At 47.3% G+C, this 20,695-nt stretch overlaps 2 protein-coding genes across 4 annotated transcripts in view; both read left to right on the forward strand.

The window, feature by feature from the left end:
- Window positions 1-20,695, forward strand: part of LOC147752181 (uncharacterized) — a 47,160-nt gene that overhangs the window by 20,090 nt on the left and 6,375 nt on the right. The gene's annotated exons all lie outside the window — the stretch shown is intronic.
- Window positions 1-20,695, forward strand: part of LOC111270019 (uncharacterized) — a 45,279-nt gene that overhangs the window by 13,277 nt on the left and 11,307 nt on the right. The window contains exon 1 of one of the 2 annotated variants that reach the window (XM_022850009.2): window positions 1-18,912. This exon is cut by the window's left edge and continues 13,277 nt beyond it. The exons of the other annotated variant lie outside the window; for it this stretch is intronic. The gene's annotated coding sequence lies outside the window, so the exon portion shown is untranslated. The remainder of the gene's footprint in view (window positions 18,913-20,695) is intronic. 2 annotated transcript variants of the gene reach the window in all.

Consider the following 20,695-nt stretch of genomic DNA (forward strand, 5'->3'; position numbering starts at 1 on the left):
GCGGATAGGGCACCGAACCGACAACAACTAAACTAGCTCTAAACAGAAGAATCGAAACAAGGCAGTCACTCGAAAAATTATAGCAAAAAGAGAGGAAAAAACTAAACGAACGAATGATGCAAGCCGCCAGATAGGTAAGGGGATCCTCGATAAATTACCAAGCGGGGAAAAGAAACAGCAGTGGTGAGGAGAAAGGATCATTAAGCCATCGGCCACTATCCCCTGAAAAACATAAGGGCCGAAGAACTCCATGTCGTATCGGTGCATGAATGTGGTAACTTTCTCTTAACAAGAGATACGACGTGGGGGATGTACAAGGGTTGCGGGAAAACGCTAAATATTGGCTCGAGCAACATGAGGACAACTCGAGGGTCACTTCAATCGGAAACCTGAACGCGGGACAATTGTTGGCGTCTTTCATCAAAGTAGACTAGGCATTACAGAAGAATGCAAGCTGCAATAACCCACAGAGTTTGCCGTCGATTTTTAGTAAGAGTCAACAATTGTTCTCTTTGCTGGCAAGAGAGCGAGGGTGCTTGTTGTATACGACGAGATCCCTATTGCCGTTGGAGCCTGCTGTGCGTAAAGACGATGAGGAAGCGAAGCGAAGCCCCAAGTACGAAGGGACAAAAGGTAAATAAGCCTGTGTGATGCGGGATCAGCAGGAAATTGTCGGACAATACCATGAGTGTACGTAGCATAGAGCAGTTTACTTATACCCCGAGTCGAGGAGGCTGTCTTGCCTTCCATTTATTAAATTTTTACGGCTTGATTAGCACATTGGTATTAGCATCCAATCCCATTTCAACCTCTGCTTTTTCATGGTGCTTAAAAGAGGAACAGGACCGGTGCACGAGGCCAAAAAAGCGTCATCGCGCCAATAATTGACCACGTCAACTTCCGAAGGCTGCCAGTTATAGACAAATTGCCAGAAACGAAAGTCGAGAGCGAAGACCACCGGACCAGCATTGTTATCACCTCCACTGTCATTAACGCCAGCAACACCACCACCACCACCCTCGTCGTCGCCGCTGCCGCCGCTGTCAACGACGATGACGATGACGATGACGGTGGCCGCACGACCAAGGTAACCAGCGGCGAGCGAAGATAAACTTCGCTAATGTTACTATTCATTGTACCCTTGCGGGAATCGCCACCGACGAGAAGTTGCAGCTGCTGTTATTAGTCGTGCTGATGACGGTGCCTCGACAGTGTCACACTGCCGCCCATCGAAGCATCATCCTTCGGACGATCACGAACGAGATCTGTCCAACGGATCTGTAAACTAACATCGACAGTTCATATTCTGCCACTTGAATAATAATCACAGTAGTAGCGATCTGATCGGTGGCCACTCGGTTGTCGATGCCGCTCGGGCCGCTAAGTCGGAAGCATCGTCGCGGCACTAGCCGTGGAAGTCACTGCATCAGTGTTACTATGTGTGTGCTCTCTACGTGGTGCGCGTCTGCCTGTACACCGACTTGGCTGTCCCTTTTCCTATCAACGGTTGCAGAGCTTATGTATAACTCCCGTGCTAACCGCGCAAGTGATGATCCTTGATTCTGCAGCAGGGCGGAGGTGGCCGAGGGTACAACGGCTGTATATGCGCCAGTTGTTGTCGTCGTCAATGCGGTGGCGGTATGCGCAGCAGTTCAAATAGTGCTGCTCACGAGCCCAGCTCGGCTGTCCGACTGGCTGTGGCTCGGAAGGTGGAGAGGAGGAATAGCAGTGAGGAATCGAAATACTGCGCACTTACGAGCGTTAGCCGCTGTTCATAGCGAAGGTGGCGGTTGCGAGCAACAACGACAGGTCGTCGCTCGTGTTGCCCGTCGCGGGGACGGGGAGATAAGGCCATAGTAACGATGATGGTGATGCTCATGCTGACGATGATCGTGATGGTAAACCATCGGTAACCAGCGGCCTAACATCTAAAGCGGGTGACAACGACGCATATACGAGCAGCAGCGATCGTTGGCCAGTGAGAAAGAGGACGGGCGCGTACGAGCAGCGGACATCATCACACTGAATTGGAAGGAAGGATATCGTACCGTGCCGCCCGCACATACGACTGCATTGCCATCGCCGCCGCCAGCGGCGCCGCTGTCGCCAGCATTTGATTGGGTGTCTATCGTCTGTTTTCCATTTATCTAACGTTGAGTTGGCCTGGACCGGCCGGGCTGTGTGCGAAACGTTAGGCTGAGGAAAGGGACGGACCACCAAGGAAAAGGGCACACCGTCAACGAACAACAACGACGACGGCAACAACGACATGCAACGACCTGTCATTATAACAATACCGAAGTGGCAGAGTACAAGACGGATAGTCGCATTACAATTACATATAAAATATTATCGTTGTAAGTATAGATCAAGAGGGTATTTTAGTAATAAGGTCAGCATAGATGAAATTCAGCAGATTCCGTTGACCGCACGCAAGCTTATTATCTTTCTGTGGACTGGAAAGATCAAACTTACAGTATCATCATATTCAAATGCACACATATGCATGTGCCGTGTGTGTGTGTCGATTTACGTATGACGTTCAGTCAAGCCCATTACCCATCGCAGGCTGATATCGTGATATTGTGTGAGATTTAGTGCCTGCCGACTGATATATTTGTGTTTGTGTGTGTATGTATGCGTGCGTGCGTGTGTGTGTGTGTGTATGTGCATCATGGGAAGTTTCCGAAGCTTTTTCTACGTCAGAGGCTACGCTCGCTGGAAGCTCATTGGAACGCATGAAGCTCGCTGGAAACGCAATTGTTTTCGCAGTGGGACTCTTAGGCGTGCCCATTTGTACGTATATTTACAGTCCTAAAAGCGCAGCGATATGCGACTACACCACTAGTACTAGCTGCTGATTGCAAGCCGGGTACAACCACGGGCTACAATAGATCAGTTCATAATCAAGAATTTACGTTTCGTTAAGCAAAGGAAGATCGACGAGTTTAGAATCAGGTTTATTGGAGTACCAGGTGCTTCGATATAAGGTACCGCTGCTGCTGTCGCTGGTTGATTGATTAGCAAGTTATTGGGTGAATAGAGTAATGGACAGAATAAACACGAGTGTAACACCACCACCGTTATCGGCGGCGGCAGTGGTGATAGCCAGTTTTCTATGTAATGCCGAGTTTGCAGTAGTCTGAATAATCAGCTAGGCGCTATGACAACGTAACTACACACGATTGGCTTCACAGTTGAAAGTATGCGAACAGAGAAAAGTAAAGTGAGAGAAAATTTGCAGCGGCAGTGCTTAGTTGAGTGAGAAAAACGCCTCTCGGCGTCATGCGACGTGACCCGTCCCGGAGAACGGCGCTGAGTGAAAATCCTTCATGGGCTAGCTTGACTGAGTAGAGCATCACAGTATGATCATCCCATCTCTGAGCAGTACGGCTGCGATACTCGGTATAGGGCGATCGATCTATCGAGTTGAGCGGAATGTGGTGCCAGAACGAGGAAATCGGAAGATTGCTTCCGTTTCGCAGGCAGGCAGGCGTACAGGCAGGCCGGATGGATTGCGCTAAATATCAGCGCAATTAGGGAGAGGATTATGGCACCAGAGTGTACCAGTACAGAGGTACTAACTTCTCGACGGCAATGACAAATCGAGAAGGTAACGATGGCGGCATTGACGACTGACTTGGTTGCCAGAATACGTGTGTCATGCCCTTATGTATATTCGTAGAACAAAAGGTGTGCAGGTATAGGTGGATTGCAGATATTGGATAATCGAGGACGGACCGCAGGACCAAATTAAGGGCCAGTAGTACCAGTAGTTTTGTAGTATCGGTGTATACGTATACCAGTTTCGTTTCACAGTGTTGTTTCGATGGTTTTTTCTTTTCGGAATAAAGGCCAGAGCCAGGAGGACAAAAGCGGTGCTCTCTTTGCATCATCTTGACTAGCTTCTATACGAGTTAAGGAGGAATCACTCTGCTTCGTCCTACAGGCGCGCCGAGATCACCAGCAGAGCTGTAGATAACTCACCTACCACTATTAGCAGTTGTCAGTGATGAAAACGTTAAGCGGTTTCAAATAGTAGATGGCGCAGGTTTAGCCCATGTGGTGCTGTAACAGTAATGTTTGACCGAATGAACAAAACAGGAATAAGGGCGAAGTCAGCTAAAAGGAGGCCAACAAATGACAAGGAAAGCTGCGCAAAGCACTCTTGCAGCGTTTTGCTAGAAGCTGGGGCAGAACTACAAGAAGCGGCCGGGCACCAAGTAGAAGCCCAGGAGAACATCTTAAATGGAACATGGTGAGCCGTGCATCCGTCAGCTCCACCATCTGGTTATAATCATCGTCTTAATAGCAGCTATAATTAACTGTAGGCGAGCATTGACTGTAAAAGTTAGGTAAGCAGCTAGGCACGTCGTTGTTGTTTGGCCTGTGGTGGTATACTTGCAATAGCAGCAGTTGGTTTGCTCGCAGGAACCGCAAAATGCGGGTAAGCAGAGGCAAAGAATGATAAGCGCGTCTATGTGCAGCGCACCACGGCTGTCGAGATGATGATGTTGACAACCGCGGTCTAAATGAACGAATGGGGCCGAGCCGGGAATGTTGGAAGAATGCACAATGAACGAACAAGCCAGAAACTGATGTTTCAGAACTACGAATACAACCCAGACTAAGCCGTAGCTTCGAGTAAGATGTTGGCGCATAGGCAACGTGATCTTATAATAGTAAAAACTGATAATAACGAGTGAAAGAACGCGCTTAGAAACAATGATTTCAAGCGGATCACTTGCTTGTCGTCGGTGGAACAGTTTTTGATATCTAATATAAATTCCACAGGGGATTGTTCCATATCTGAAATTAACCTAGGTGCGTTGCCTTGGGAAAAGGCTTAAAGGAGCAAAAACCGATTTGGGCTTTAGAAAATTCTGCATTTGCTTCTTGACTTCGCCCTACCCACGTACATTCCGTTGACCATGAGCTTCTGGAAAAAATATCGGCGCGTGTCTATTCGTGACCACTGTTGACTCTTTCAGAGTGACAACAACATCGAACATCCCTATTATTCGTGTTGAAAGGAACTGATTTCACTCAATCGCGCACTCTGTAGTTAACTTTTCGTTACCTTACCTTTTGGTACCACCGTAAACAGTTGCTGAGTGTAAGGCTGAGAAACAAATTGTGACGGGTCAAGATAGCACCGCAGTCAATCGACAGTCTGTTTGCGTTGGTATGAGCTGAAGTAGTAACGGTTCACTGATCGTTACTGCTTCAATTCATCGTAGTCAAATCAAACAGCACCTAAACCTACTCGATATATCTCGCCTTGAATGTTTTCCGTATTGCCGATGATGAAATGGCATCAGGTCGTTAACTAAACTACAAGCACATCAGGTTTTCAGAGTAAGAATTGAGCAAGTATAAAAACGAAGGTCTCGGAACATGTAGGGTTGGACCGAACCCGCTTTATAGAACGCGTTTCCCTAGTTTGGAAGGCAAAAATGACCATTAGATCCTAGAGCTACGTATTAATCGACGTTCCAAAAAACCTCGAAGCCTGTCTGTGGTAAATTGTTTTGTTTGTTTTAATAATAAGAATAGCTACGCTAATACAGTATAATACAATTGAATGTGTTTAATGTAGGAAAGCTGAGCTGATTGACCGTGAGTTATTGAAACGAATATTGTGGTTACATGTTGGCTTTAAAAATATATGACCTGATTAGCAGCCCTAAACGATGTGAGCACGTGCATGCATAAGGCGAGACCTATGTCGAAAACAAGATCTTCTGTCGTCAGGTAGAGCGAAACGACACCATAAAAACGAAGCCAATGGAAATTTCAATCTGCCTGTTGGAGAAGTACAATAACAATACGAGTACTTCAGCGAAACCAGCGAAATAGTATTTATAAAGGGATGTAGCGAACTGGTACCGATGAGAAACAGACGAATTGTTTGCAACGCGGAGTCTCTGCGGCGGGACCAGCGGCCGCCACGCATGATTCGCGCATCTAACAGATCCTGTTGAAGATTGTTCTAGTGTTGCCCAGTAGCATTAAGCTAGTTGTGTAGGGTCAATACAGAACCGAACCCATCGTTGAGCCCCACAAACGCCGCCGCGGTGGACGCTGCTGCCAGTCGTTACCGGCCGAACTGTTGCATGAGTACGTTCCTCGTTACTAGGCGGAACAGCGGTCGCAGTAGTACATAGTACGATACGCCATCAGTAGTAGCGGGCCTATGGGGCGTTAGTGCTGTGCTGTGATGGCCAGACGAGGCGAAATGGCCCAGCGACGGACTTCTAACATTATTGCTGCGGCAGTGGCGACGGCGGCAGCGGCACTGGGATGGAGTCACCATGGCAACCGACGAGTGAGCGACTCACAGTAAACAAGCGGATCAGAGGCGATCCAGGCGCGAGCCGAAAGGCGAAAGATGAAGGCTAAATCGATACCTGCCTTTTTGCCGCCACTAGCGGCACAACCCCTCCAGATTTTGCGGTTCGGTTATGCTACGGTGCAGTTCGGAGACGCGGCCTGGACCGGTCGATGTTCGGTGCCGCGACGCTCATGACAGAAGCATTATACTTGTTGATGGTAAGGATGGCTGTTGGCGGACGACGGCTAGACGACGCTTACTTGCTTGCTCGCTCGCTCGCTGGCTCGTTCGTGGGTTCCACTTATTGCTTGTAGCTTGCTAGGTCGATGAACCTGACATCGCGAAGCCTCATGCAGAGTAGCAACCCTGTGGTCGCGATCGCGGTACTCTGTGTCCCTCACCGGCATTTGGGTTGCTCCTGGCGACGGCCACAACGGCCGCTGCTGGTGCTACGAGGATCGCACGGGAACGCCGACCGAGAAGGATCTGCTGCTATGAGCAGGAAGAAAAGAATAACGCTGCTTTGGGTTCGTGGCGATTTTGCAAATGTATGCAGAGCTGAATATTCGGGCACGCTGTTGGCAAATAGTACACGATGACAAACGCGTCGTCGTACCGCGTCCACAGCTCTGCTTGGGATGGGAAAATGCAATGAGGGGGAAGCCGAGCTTGTTCTGTAGAATAGATGCCCAAACGGAGCAGAAATATTTCCATCAGGAACCACCTTCGAAATGAAGATTTGAAATGTCTACTATAATTTGCCGTTGATCTACAAGTACATTTCGCATCGAAGAAACAAAGATGTGTAAAGCTGCCAGTTCGAAGCTGGGTCATTGTACGTGGAATGCTAAATAAATTGAGATTTAGAATGGCAATGAATATCTAACTGAATATAAAAACGCCTCACCATAATTGGTGGTACACGTCGGTACGTATATTGTATGTGCGGTTGCGGGTCCAATGTGCGTACATTGTATTTTTGGCATTATCTATCAACTGTGATGTCTCCGGCTGTTTCGGTGACTAAGAAACGATTTGTTTGAATAGTAGTGATCCCACGGAATGAAAGGAGATCCGCATACAAATCTCCCTCGATGACCGTTTTAGCCGTTAGCGCCCTCGACTTGAAGATATCTATCTCTTGTGGCTATTTTTTATAAGGCTCTGCGCTAGTTGTCCTAGCAGTAATTGCACGCAGTTCAGGTGCACTTCACCCTAAACCCTAAGGCGGTCCGCTTTTTAACCAGTCTCATCAACGAGCAGGAGACCGTCGTCATCGTCGTCACTCTATTATCAGGTTCCACGAAGTAGAGCGTAAAAACCCCGAAAGGGCGCCTGTCTTCTTTTGCTCTCTTTGATCTTATTCTTTTTTGTTCCGGAAACGGCATGCTACTGTTATTGCCATTGGTGGCATGTGACCTGACCTGACTGCAGAGTATCCTCAACAGCGATGCTAGGATCATCAGGGAGTCGCCCGCAATAGCGATTCCTTCGTATCGTCTTTTCTATGAGCGTCGGCTAAACCCTCTGCTAGCATTCATTGCCTGTTCACTGGTTGCCTGGTGAACACTAGGCGCCGCCAGGCGCTCCCTCTATGGCGCTGCATCTCACAACAAATGAACCCAATCGTAGAAACAAGCGTTCCAAAGCTTTCGGCCTTTTCGCCTCTTGTGCTACGAGCTTTGCATTATCGTGGACCAAGAACGGACTTACCGACCAACCAATGCGTGGTAGACCAACAAAATTGCCATCATCAACTTGAGCGTTGTCGCTGTTGTTGTCATCATCACCATTATCATGATGGGCTCGCAACGGTCGCGCTGTGCTTGTGCCACTTTGCTCGCCCTCCGTTTCCTATGCGAAAAGGCTGGCCTGTCGATCTCCTGTTGGGTTCACCATAGATGGGTCGAATAATCGTAGAACTGCAGTGGTTGCTGGTAACGTTAGCCCTAATTGGTGACTGTTGTGTGCTGTTGTCATTCGCGTAAGGAGCTCAACGGTACAGAATCGAGACGGCGCCAGAAAATCGCCAACTGTGGCGTAGTACTAGTCGTCGTACCGGCGAACACTGCTTGTGTGCCTGTCAGCTCTCTCACAGCGGGTTAGTGACCTGTGCTTACAGGCCACCGCTGGCTTTGCTACTGACTCTCATCTGCACAGTCCAGCAGTCGACGACGACGACGATGACGGCGGCGATGGCGATGATGATGATGACGACGATGATGATGACAACGACGATGACGATGACGAGCTACGCTGACACGCACCAGGCACAGGTAACAGGGAACAGCCACCAACCCCACGGGTCACACTCGTCGCCAATACCAGAAGCAGCAGCCGCTACGGCGGCGGCCACAAGATGTCGTCGTTGTAACAGCCGTAGCTCCCTGCAAAGAGGGCTCCTTCCGCGAATGGACAACCGTCACCATCAGTGGGCAACTGGAGAGTAGGAGAGCTCAGAATGGCCAAGAGAGAAGACAGAGAATATCTACTGTCGCTGCGTGCTGGCAACGACCGAGGCAGAGTCACAGCCGAAGCCGCTACTGCTGCGTCGAGTCATCAAATCAGCACAATCATCATCACAATGACTCTGTATATATACATATATATATATATATATAAATATTAGACTTGGGGAAAAGGAAATGGTCGTGGCGGTAGAGGAAGAATCCGAGAGAAAAAAAACTGGTGCAAAACGCACGACCGCAACGAAGATAGCAGTCACTGCCAAGCCTGTTTAGGTCTTAGTCCAGACGATGGGCATCCAGCGCGGGGTGCATCTCTGCTGCGTTATTGTTGTTGTTTGTGAGAGAAAGGAGTAACTTGACGATGAATAAGCGGCTACGGCGAGGGCGGTGGAAAGAAATAGAACTGAATAGGAAAGCTGAACTGAACTCGACGCAGTTTTCCGTATTTAATATCCTTGTTTGAGTATGAGTTGGGTTGGTTTTAAAAGAAAATTAAATGCTGAATATCTCTGTTGGAAGCATCCCGTTGCGGCTGGTACAGCGGCTATTGACATTAGGATATGGAACTAACTAGGTTTCATTTACCGGTATACACCATCGTTTGTTCCATTGACAGTAGCCATCGATGACGAGACCTCTTCTATAGACATATTATTGTATCGTGAATGAGGAACGCCGAAGTGTCTTGCAATGATACCAACGAGGCGGCTTTGCAGGTTAGATAAACGGGTTAGTGTATTATCGATGTATTTGTGTAAATTATCCGTTCATAATGAAATTCCATAATGTTCGCCACAACGGCCGGCTAAAGGTCCGTGCTTGGGTCATATGGTGCTGGCTACTTGACGTTACACTTTACGATGCCTAATATGCTTCTTAGGAACTGATACTTATCCGATTCTGCAACAGGCGAGTTACCAAGATAACAGCTACTGCTGAACACGGCCGCTGCCTTATTACATTTTTATCTCTATTAAAACGACGATAACGTATTCTCGAATCGGTTACCTGATGCTGCGTCCTTTCACAGGTGCGCTATTGCGTCGAGCGATACAATCATCATTGTGAGCATTTGATTTCATAGCGATACAGCCCCGTCTTGTGGGTCGCTGGCATCTACTAGCCTGAAAATTGACCGTTCGCTTGTAACACGGTCCGTTGAGCTCATATACTGTTCGTTATACTCGTAGTGTCCAACGGAAAAAGCGTTTACGTTGTTGTGTTATGTTGAGTCCTTCACGTGTTGCAGTATCATTATTTCAGGCGTACTGCCAACCTGGAATTGTTTCAGGTGTGAATTTGTTGCAAGCTCGAAAGTACAGTGCTGTGTATGGCGGATGGGAAACGATAATTTAAGGAAACGGGCATTTTTCTTCCTAGTACAGATGTGAAGCAGAAACGAGTATATTGTTTTAAGTAAGAAGCCAAAAAAGAGATGCAGTATTTATGAGAAAGATAGTCGCGGTCATGATTAGCCAGGTCATTGACTTCTCTAGCTAAAACTGTTTTTCTGTTGTTAATGGATAAGATGACTCAGACTCTACTCCGAGCCAAGCCGTTACCGGCGAACCGTTAGTGAGAAATTGTTGCGCCAAGAAGTTGTCACAACAAAAAATGTCTATATGTGGCGAGCCGAAGCTTGTGATAGACACAAGATTTTATATTGAAAATACCTATTACAAAGTATCAGTATCTATGAAGGACTTAGGCGCTTCGAGGACTAATTTGCTTCAAAAGCTTAAGAACTATTCAATGAGCCATTGTGAACTCAAGCTGTGTAGTGGAACTTCATGCCGTACTTTCGACAACAAACCGGATCCTGTCAGCTTTCAACTGACTGAGGCTAAACAGCGGCCGCTGATCGACACAATTTGCTCCGTCGGTGCAGTCGGGGTTCTGCATCTGTTTCGTTCGATAGCTTCCGTTGAGATACTTTGCCTACTAAGATTACTGTTCATCGATCCGAAGGCACTGCCCGTACGAAAATTCTGGGGGACTGAGTGTAGGATATCTCTTTGCTACGTCGGTTTTAAGGCCCTTGTTGTGGCTTTTTGGAGAGCTTTGTTCGGTACCGAAGCAGTTCGAAGCACTGAAGAAACTTCTCCAAATGCTTTACAGATGGCTGCAGTTTTGAGTTTCATAGCACTCGAGGCGAGCGATCGAACAACGGCTAAAGTTTTCTGGAGGAGGCCAATTCTGTGCCGAATAGGTTTTAGGTACAATGATGAAAATTCGTGTTTTCGAAAAGTTCTACCGCCGCCGAGGGTGTGAGGAGCTATCTGCAGGATGAGAGCGAACGATTTCGGGGATAGCGGTGTTTACAATTAGAGGTCACTGGACGAAAATGCGGCTCGGGTATGTTGTCGCGGGGCAGTTAACAAGCCCCAGCAAGCTTTGTTCTTCGTATTTCCTCGAAACCTCTCTCCACCTCCGAAGGTTCTTGATTTTCGGTAGTCGAACAACGAGTTTCCTATATAGTTGTTGTCTCTAGAGGTCCAGCATAGATAGCAAGCCGAACTTTTTTCCGAGTTTTCGACCAGGCCTGCAGGACCCCTTCTGCGGAGGGAGCCTTTTCACTAAGGTCGTTGTCGGCTGATAGGCAGCACATTCCCACTTCGTACCAGGGCTCCTTAGATATTGTAACGGAACTGACTCGAAACGAGCGGCGAAGTTATTTGGTTTTGGGGGGAGCAAGAAGGTGACCATGGAGGCAATACAAACGAACTTTCGAAGGATGCTAGGGCAGTCCCTAGGATCCTCTAAAAGCTACATTTCTGCCATCGACCAGCTGGTGCTGGTTACTTGATCCATAAGTAAGTTCTCTGGCTGCCTCTCGCGGGTGTGGCAATCTTCTGTAGGAACAAGAATACACTATATAATATGGGATGATTAAGCTTAGAGAAACGAGTTGTTTGCTAATGTTTGTCATGAGAAAAGACATGAAGCATCACTCGTTCTACTTTGTGCCGACTTGCCTGCATTCGACATTTTCTAGTTTTACATAATGCGAAATAAAGAAAATTGTATTTCACCAGCAGCTCAGTTGTTTAGCGATGTATATAGCGGTCAGTCTACTGAGTTTGAATAAATTACGGGTATAAATGCTATTGAGCTCTGTTGAATCATGTCGCCGTTCACTGCTTTAATCTGTCTTGATAATTATATAAAATCCCCACAGACATATGAAGCGACCGCATGCTATTCATATTATACGCACGGTTGGCCAGCGTATTGTAGACTTGTCTCATAGCGTCAATCAGCGTCCACGGCGCTAATCTCACAGTCGCAGGATACTGCCATTTCGTCCACTCACCGCGTAACGACACATGTGCTTGTTTCATCGGTTTGCTATTATATTGCATACATAACTATGTCTACAGGATGCGTGACGTTTGCCCGTCAGCTCGCCGACTGCTGCTACGCTAGCCATATAACTAAGCGACGTAGCGTTGTGCCTTCCGATGTTGTGTAGCGGCGTCTGTTACTGATTGTTGTTGGTACTGCCGGCTACGCGGCCATGCTGTTGGCGCTTTGTGAATGAACCCAGCCGGCGTTTGCTTATAACTCTGACCAATTTAAGCTAGTTGTGGTGGCGCTGCCGTCATCGGGTTGTCCCGCGAGGCTGAGCCGTCTGCGTCGGTCCGGTCTGGTTTAATACTCGGTTCTATTACGGTGTGCCACAGACGATAACGACAGCAGCCGCGAGAGTCGCGTCCACAGAACGGACATTGGGAACGATGCCATCAAAAAGTGCGATGGGCTAAGGAACTCTGATCCTGTTTGCTGAAATATCTGCCACAACAGCCTGAGCTACATGCGTGAAGCGCATGGCAAAAGCTCTACGCCTACAAACAGGTATAGGTCTGCCGCGGTGGCTGCGGGCCCTCGTGTCAAGCTGGTTACAGCCGATATTGCTATTTCCAGTTACTCAGAAATCTATCTGTTTAAAAGCTGACTAGAACGCAGTCGAATGGTCATAACTGTACCGTAGCATCGTTGCCATGAGCGTTAGATCGACATTCATTCGTGCCTACTTTAGGTATACGTAGACGAGTACGGGTCGGAGACTAGGTACAGGTCCCGTCATGGACAATGGCGGGTGTCAGGCTGATACCTGCCGTCGGCTATCGGTCGGTCAGCCTACTTTCTCTGGTCACAAGGAGGCGGGGGGCGCCGAACAAATCGAGCAAACACGGTATAAAAGTTTCCCCGCACGTACAGCTCCATGAGACAGGGCGTGTAGCCACTAAACCAATCGTATTGACTCAGTGGAGTAAATTACTTAATGGTTGCTTGTTATCAATTAGCTTGTTGCGGCTGAAGCTGATCATTTCAGTGACGGGAACACCAGCGACAGCTCGAGGTCAATCGAGTAGGACAGATCGGCCTTTAAAGTTAACGCTTGATTGAAAACGGCCGTCACTCAGCACTGAGCGAACTTCACTCGTCTGGAATGATCAGTTGGTATAGCGGTAGTGCTAGGGCTAGTTAGAGATATGGCATACTTCTTGTAGGATAATCCAGTACTAGTAGCCAGATTACCTAGCTGCGTAACAGCTCGGTGCTGGGGGATGACACGCTTGTTCTTAGGATTGTCTACAGCTGTTTCAATGAATAAGAAAGGACATCATATCAGAGAATATCGCTGAAGTTGTCAGAATGTGAATGACACCGTAGCAACAAAAAACGAAAAATGCAACGTTTGTTTTAACGCGAGTTGGCTAAGTCCCGATTGTGGCTTCTGGAAAAATATAACCGATTCATAAATTTAACGAAGTCCTAATATCGTTTCAATGGTACAGACACTTCGTAGCTGGACAAACGCGTTTCCTTTTCTATTCGATGCTTCATTGAGTAACCAATCGGTTGGCCTATGTAGTGGCGTACTGGATAATTGAACGACATGATGCTTCCAAGCAGGGCCGAGCTATGAGGCAGATTAATGTCGGAAATAGTGCTAACGATGTATAGACCGTCGCGCTTGTTTGATCTAAGTTGAATTTACATGAAAAAACTGTAGACTCGGCAACGCTTGCCGGTTACAGGGCTACTTGATGTAAAGTAACACCTTAACAAAATCGCTTAGCTCCGTTATGGGCATCGATAGCTAGCGTCGTGGTAAAGCACTCCTTTTTCGAGCGCTCCTTATAGCAGTCTAAAACCATATATAAGAGACAGTGTAGAGCTTTTGCAGTACACGATCGTAAGCTCAATATAGACGATTTTGTAGGAGTCATATGGCCTTCGGGGAGCTTTGCGAGATCTTTTTTCAAAGAATTGCCAGCCGACCGCTTTAGTCAAACTGGAAATGTCAAACGAAAATGAGCAAAAACTACGTTCAGATATCATGGCTTGTTAACTAAGGTTGCTAAATGCAATATGTATGACAGAAAAGGATCGATTGCCTAGTGCAATATATATGGTAGAAAGGGGTCAAGTTTCGTCCATCAAGTGAGTACGAATTTAGATGAAACACAACGCGCCGAGTTCCGCTATAACCGCGGCATCGTTTTACCGAGACTTGACAAACGAGATTCTCCAGGGAAATAAAGCAGGTGGATATACTCTAAAAGAACATTATCTGTCCTTATTGGATTTTATATTAGCACCGCGTTTCTACCCTCTATAGAGATTATTAGCGTAGGCAGTTCTTGGTTCTATCAGTTTATTTACATAATATATTTCGTTGCTGTCTCTCTTCCCAATAACTGGGCCACATTGAATACATAGATGCTTAGATCACCAACAAATCCGTATGCACACATAATGTACAGATTCACAACAACTTTTTAGCCCAGTTGGAACAAATCCGCTTCTGCAGCTCGTTTTGTCAGTCGCTTCGTGTGGTATGCAACAGCGTTAGCGGCCGGCCGACCAGCCGTGCCTCCCTACCTGCCGCCGGTGCGGCCTTCTTGCCCCATCACCAATACCGACCATTTATTGCAGTTTCGATCACCATGGTAACCATCGCCAGCAGCAGCAGCATGACCATTGTGATGTTGCGTTGCTATCGTGGCGTATGCTGAACTATGCTGTGCCGCTGCTAGTCTAATCCAGTGCATGACGGTACTGACGGCATGGCGGACTTCGATGCCAGCAGTGTCTGCAGGAAAACCATTACCGTACACATATGGACCTGTGCCGTTATTGCTGTCCGTATTTGGACTGCTCGACGTTGCCTTACTGGTCTTTGATGAAGTTTGAGCCGCTGCGGCATTGCAGCTCCAAGAACCCAACTATTACAGCCATCATCACCACCACAGCAGCGACGGCAATGGGCGTTGTACGAAAACAAACGGCAGAAAAAAGGAACAAAAGACAGACGAAGTACAATATCGGCAACGAACTGTCGACTGGCCAACAAAGCGATGGCACACAAATCTCTAGCCATATGTAATCTGCTTGTAACGCTAGTGGCAGCTGCAGCAGCAACTGTCTGCAAAAATTGCTTGTTAGTTTCGTTTGTCTAAACTGCTACTGTCGTTGTTGCTATCAGTTGGCAATTACGCCGCTGCAGTTAAAAAAACCTAAAGTATACGACGCGGTGAAGCTGCTCGGAGAGCAGAGCATTGCGGTTAGATTTTACTTCATGTTGTGAGGCAACGGCAGCTGTGTGTTGCAGTGTACGAACGCGTGTTAGAATAAGCCCTGGTCCAATGGTAACGGCACAGCCGTAGTAGCCAGGGTTCGAAGCGATGTAATGAATGATTGCAGCCGCACGTAGGTCGTAGCCTGGGCCGTGTCGTTTTCAAAGCAAAGAGAAATTTGTCCAAAAGAACACTAGAAACTGCTACACGCGCAGCGCTATCGGCGTTAAAAACAACGCAGAAGTACTAGATGCGACCAGCAGGGTACCCCAATAGCGGCGCTGTCCAGGAAGAAGTGCTTACCTCGTAGAATCGTCCCGGAATAGGACCAGTTACTTGCTGCTGCTGCTGCTGCTGCGCGTGTTTTGGGGTTGTGCGGGGACGACGATAGCCGACACGAAAAATGCATGAGCCTTCTTGTTTTGCCGATGGGAAGTCTGTAAACTGTAAACTAAGGAGGTAATAATTATTTATGGTCAACATCGAATAATCGAGCGAACTTGCTTAAAATCGAATACGTCACGAATATTACTGTTATATGCATGTATTAAGTATGACAAAAACATAGCGCACGAAAACTAGGGTAGGCATTTTTTTTCTTTTTCATAGAACCATCATATGCCATTACGACCTCCATCGCTGTGTTCAGGAACACAGTTCCCTCGGCTGCCATCCAACAGATCAATTAATACATTGCAAGTTGCTTTTCGAAAAAACGCGCCATTGTCCCAATTGTCATTGCCATCATGTCGGACTTTGCTGGCCGTGCACGACCTGGTCCATCCTATTCCGTGTGGTCTATTCTCATTAACTGAATCGCTGCCGTCCGATGGAAGTTTCCAAAACCTTCATTAGACGAGAAATCTAGCCTTCGGTGATTCCTCACTTGTACCTTTTCGTAGTAGTGAACGATTAGGCGAAGTCTAGATGCGACGAAACCGCCTTCTCGTGCTGTCCCTGTGACTATACGACGTTTGTTTGTTTGTTTGTTTGTATCCATTAGCCTTCTACTGCGGCCTCGCCTTTGTTACGTGAATACCGAACAATTTGGATCATTATGGCCGAGTAGGGCAGCAAATCGAACCTATCATCGAAGCAGTAGTAAGAACAGCAACGTTTACGTCGTCGAGACGTTGCATTTTACCCATCATAGAATTGGCTCGCGCGCGATCTCTCCTCGAAAACTATAATGTTTTGCACAGTCTTGGAGCCGTCGAAAGGAAAATGAAAATGTGTTCCTTTCCCTTCAGACTAGTGGACTGAATAACAACAATGTTATTATTGCGTCAGCAATCGCGTCATGCGTATCGTAACACATTTGTTCCTAATTCTTATGTCATCTTCTCAGCCAAATTGTGAGATGGATGCGCGGACGGATGGATGGATGGACTGAGCGATGATCGGTAAGCCGCTTAGACAATCGCTTAGACGGAAGAACTGAGCACAGCAGTTTTACCTGCCCAGCCAGCAAGAGTGCCCGAACACTCTAGCTTTGCTGGATCTGTTTAGTCCCAGATCTGTCTGTTGATTTCTACAGTAGTTGTTGCATGCAGCACAGAGGCGCTTGCTCATGCAAACTGGTTTTCACACTTGTTACTCATCTAAAGAAGACGTTGAAGAAGAAATACTACGGTTGACAAATGGGCAAGCGGAGGGCGACGACGACGACACTGATGATGATGGCAATAGGCACTGCGGTAAACCAAGAAAGATGGAAAATTCGACCCTGAAGACCTGCACAGTAGATGAGTTACGGTGCGCTACTGGGGTGGAAATGCCTTTGTTTGTATATTCTACTGCCTGCTTTCACGACTGTTACCGTGAAACAGAGAGTCGACAAAGAGTTAACTGTACAATACTAAGCTACGGTGTCTGGTACTTACCTTACGGACCATTGCTGAAGTAACAGGAAGGACATCAATTAGGAATGTCAAGTGACCGATGTGGGTTAAGCCTAATCGCATCACCATTGTCAATGCTACTGCCAAAAATAGTTTGCTATCCTGATGACCAATAGTACTAGCTAACTTGATATACATATTATTTATATATATATATATATATATATATATATAAATTATATATATATATATGTATATATAAATTACAATTAAATTGTAGAAAAACATCTATAGCGGGTAAGTGTTATAGATGCAAGTAGACAGAACCGAAAGTGTCGTGGAAATATGACGAACAAGCATTTGTTATTGCTGTGCGAAGACCGGTGACGAGGAAGCGCTAAACAATAATACTAAGCGGTACGATGAAGTTTTGTCGATGACAAACTAACTTATTTTACTATGCTTGAAGGGTTGGTTCTGAGTGGGTGTGCGTCTACGTTTACTGCGTTGTCCATTTCGTTGTTCGAAACGGATGAGCTTCATCTGGCTTAGACGAAGGAGCTCTATTTACCCCAAGGAAAAACAAGGCATATAGTCAAAGATCCACTGGTAAAATATATAGGCAAGGGATTTGTCGACTTTGGTCTCTTTGGTAGGATGTTGTCGTAATCGGCGTGAGCTTGTTCACCGCCGCTCGTTTAGTGAATGTAATCGTGACGAGTGTGCACACCACGAGCGGGCTCTGATTGTAAGGATTGCCAGATTGTCGAACGTTGTCACCGTAGAAGCATTTGTAGCCATTCAATTTTGTGTCTGCCTACAGCATCTATTTGCTTGATAACGATCATGAGTAAGACAGTGGCAACAGGTGTTTACTACCACTGCACGGCGCCGTACACATGAGCATACTCGGCTGTCGCAGCGGCAGTACACCGCCGTCAATCACTTCCTTGTCAGGCATTCCCACTCAGCTATTATCGGCTAAATGCATTAAATGCGACAGCGGGATCTGTTCGACTTCGTCGCCATTACTGCCACCAGCGCGGGGTTACTCAGGCCAAATTTTTCGTGCAGTGGCACAGGCAGCTTGAATCGGACGAAGAACAGCCGAGCAAGGCTGTAGGTCAACCCACGCAAATGGCTGCCACTATCAGGGTAGCAGAAGTACTACTATGACCAAAATTATTTCTACTTTTATAATGTATTGCAATAATGGCGTGACTCGACATCTTAAAGCAACAGTTGCTGCCGGTATCGATGTCGCTCGCAGCGACGAAGGCACTGGCAGGTGAGGCGGCTTTAGCGGCGAGTATTTGACGATGTCGCACCATCGTTCTGGCTTCAACTGTGCGCGAATGAGAGCTAACCGACGGAAAAATGAAGGGAAGGAACCGCTCGCGCTATATGTCTGCTGCCGCTGGAAAGCTTGTGGCGCGGCATCGGTAGTCTCACGGAACGTCGGTTCATTCACGTGGCGAAGGGCCGCAGTTACAGTTGCACATAAATATTGTAGTCGTCTAATAGATACGTAGTTTGAGACAGCACGGCAAGACGTGTTTTGTTATCAGCACGGGTGTGTTTATTACCCGTTACGTTTACGGAGCAGTTTGTCGCGACCTGTGCAGTCTGATTTGTATTCTTCTGATTGTGTGTGATTGCGTATTGATGATAAAACGGACTGTGTAAGTAAAGACAGTGGTCAAAATAATCGCAGTAGAAATCATACGGCAATAATTGATAACAACATTTGCAACACTGTTATAGAAGTACTCGTAGAGGGGTGGTTGTGATAATGGTAACGATGGCCATCTGCTATGCGACAACTGCTATTGTTGCAGCTGTGGAAGACGTAGGCAGGAGCCTTCTTGTTCGAGGCCAATCGTACCGTCTGTTCGCTTAGTGAGATTACTCTTATTGAGGCTGGTCGAAATCTGGAACACTGCGTAGCAAGCGCGCTGATCTCTAACTCGTCCTGCTGCAGCAGCGGTAGCATGAGAGTAGTTACAATGGCCTTTTGTCCATTGGCTGTTCATCGTAGTCAATGCTGTATGCAATTGCCGTTTGAATGAACGGCAAACACAAGGCTAGTTAGTTACTAGCTGTAACAACTGTAGCAGTAAGAGTTTTCGGTGCCGTCATTTCTCGAAGCTCCTTCGGTCTATCCGACTTTCCTTTAGCCTCTTCCTCGTAGCGTCAGCTTATTATTGTGTTCACAGCCGTCAACTGCTGCAATTCAAAAACAGCAGTTAGTTATACAGAGTTCATGCATTTCGTCTGTTGCCCGCTTACGCGATTTCCATTATAGGGTAAGTAAATGCACAATGGAAGGACAGCCTCGGTAATGGCGACATATTTGATAGGAAAGAACGAAGGCAGCAGAAGCAGCAGCAGCAGCAACAGCAGCAGCAGCAACAGCAACAGCAGCAGCAGCAGCAGCAACAGCAGCAGCAGTAGCAGCAGCAGCAGCAGCGGCGGCGGCGGCGGCGCCGTTAACGAAGTCAGGTTGTCACCTTTACTGCGCATAACGTCGCAACTGCTTAGGTCTATTATAACAGCATTACAAGAAGCCCTGCAGCACGGCAACGACACCAGCAGCATTCGCTTCGCCGGCGGCTAATGCGTCGGAGTCGTAACGAACGCTGCTGCTGCCACTACTGCTGCTGTTTTATTACGTGGGAGGTGGGTGACGCCAGAGATTGGCCCCGAACCAAAGCGGTACTGGCGGCGGCGGCGGCGGCAGCAGCAGCAGCAGCAGTAGTAGTTTTAACGCTGGAGGAGAAACAGAAGTCAGCGTAGCAACGCAACCTATGGAAGTTTCGCTGCCGCAGTGGGCCGTTGTGCGGTTACTTTTATGGCGCTTCGTGCCATGCGCGTTTTCTGCCACAGTCGTCGAATTCACTACTGACTGGGCAGTCAGTGGCGTCTCGACGACTGATTATGGCCGTTGCTGCGGACGCCGCTGTAGCAACGATTCCGTGGCAGTGGCGACTATCGTTGGCCAGCAGTTGTTTCTTCAGATGTCTCCTAAGTGACCATCCCGGCAAATAGCAGATGGAGAGGTAGGCAGACGACAGGCGCTGGTTACCTCACCGATGCTCGAAACTTCATATTTCATTGCAAGGCAAAACGCCAGCAGCAATCGTGAGTCGACAAAATCAGCTTTGTCCGAAACGCCTGCTCGGACACTAACCAAAAGAATATAAATGAAAAACATATAGTTAAATCGATACCTGCATAAGAGGAACTCAGGTAGAAAACCCAGGTAAAAAAAACCTGCCGTATTGACAGTAGGTGTTAACATAAAGGCGAAAGGTAACAACCGGTTTTTGTCGTTCGACGTGGCATGGCGAACTGTTCTTTTAGGGGAAAGTAACAAGAGAATAATTATATTGATACGACGAAATATGAAAAAATAGTAAAGTCAAGAAGTGAGTGTAGGAAATTGATGAAGGTGACGATGATAAG

Source organism: Varroa jacobsoni, unplaced genomic scaffold (assembly GCF_002532875.2).
Source record: "Varroa jacobsoni isolate VJ856 unplaced genomic scaffold, vjacob_1.0 scaffold_1429, whole genome shotgun sequence".
NCBI lineage: Eukaryota > Metazoa > Arthropoda > Arachnida > Mesostigmata > Varroidae > Varroa > Varroa jacobsoni.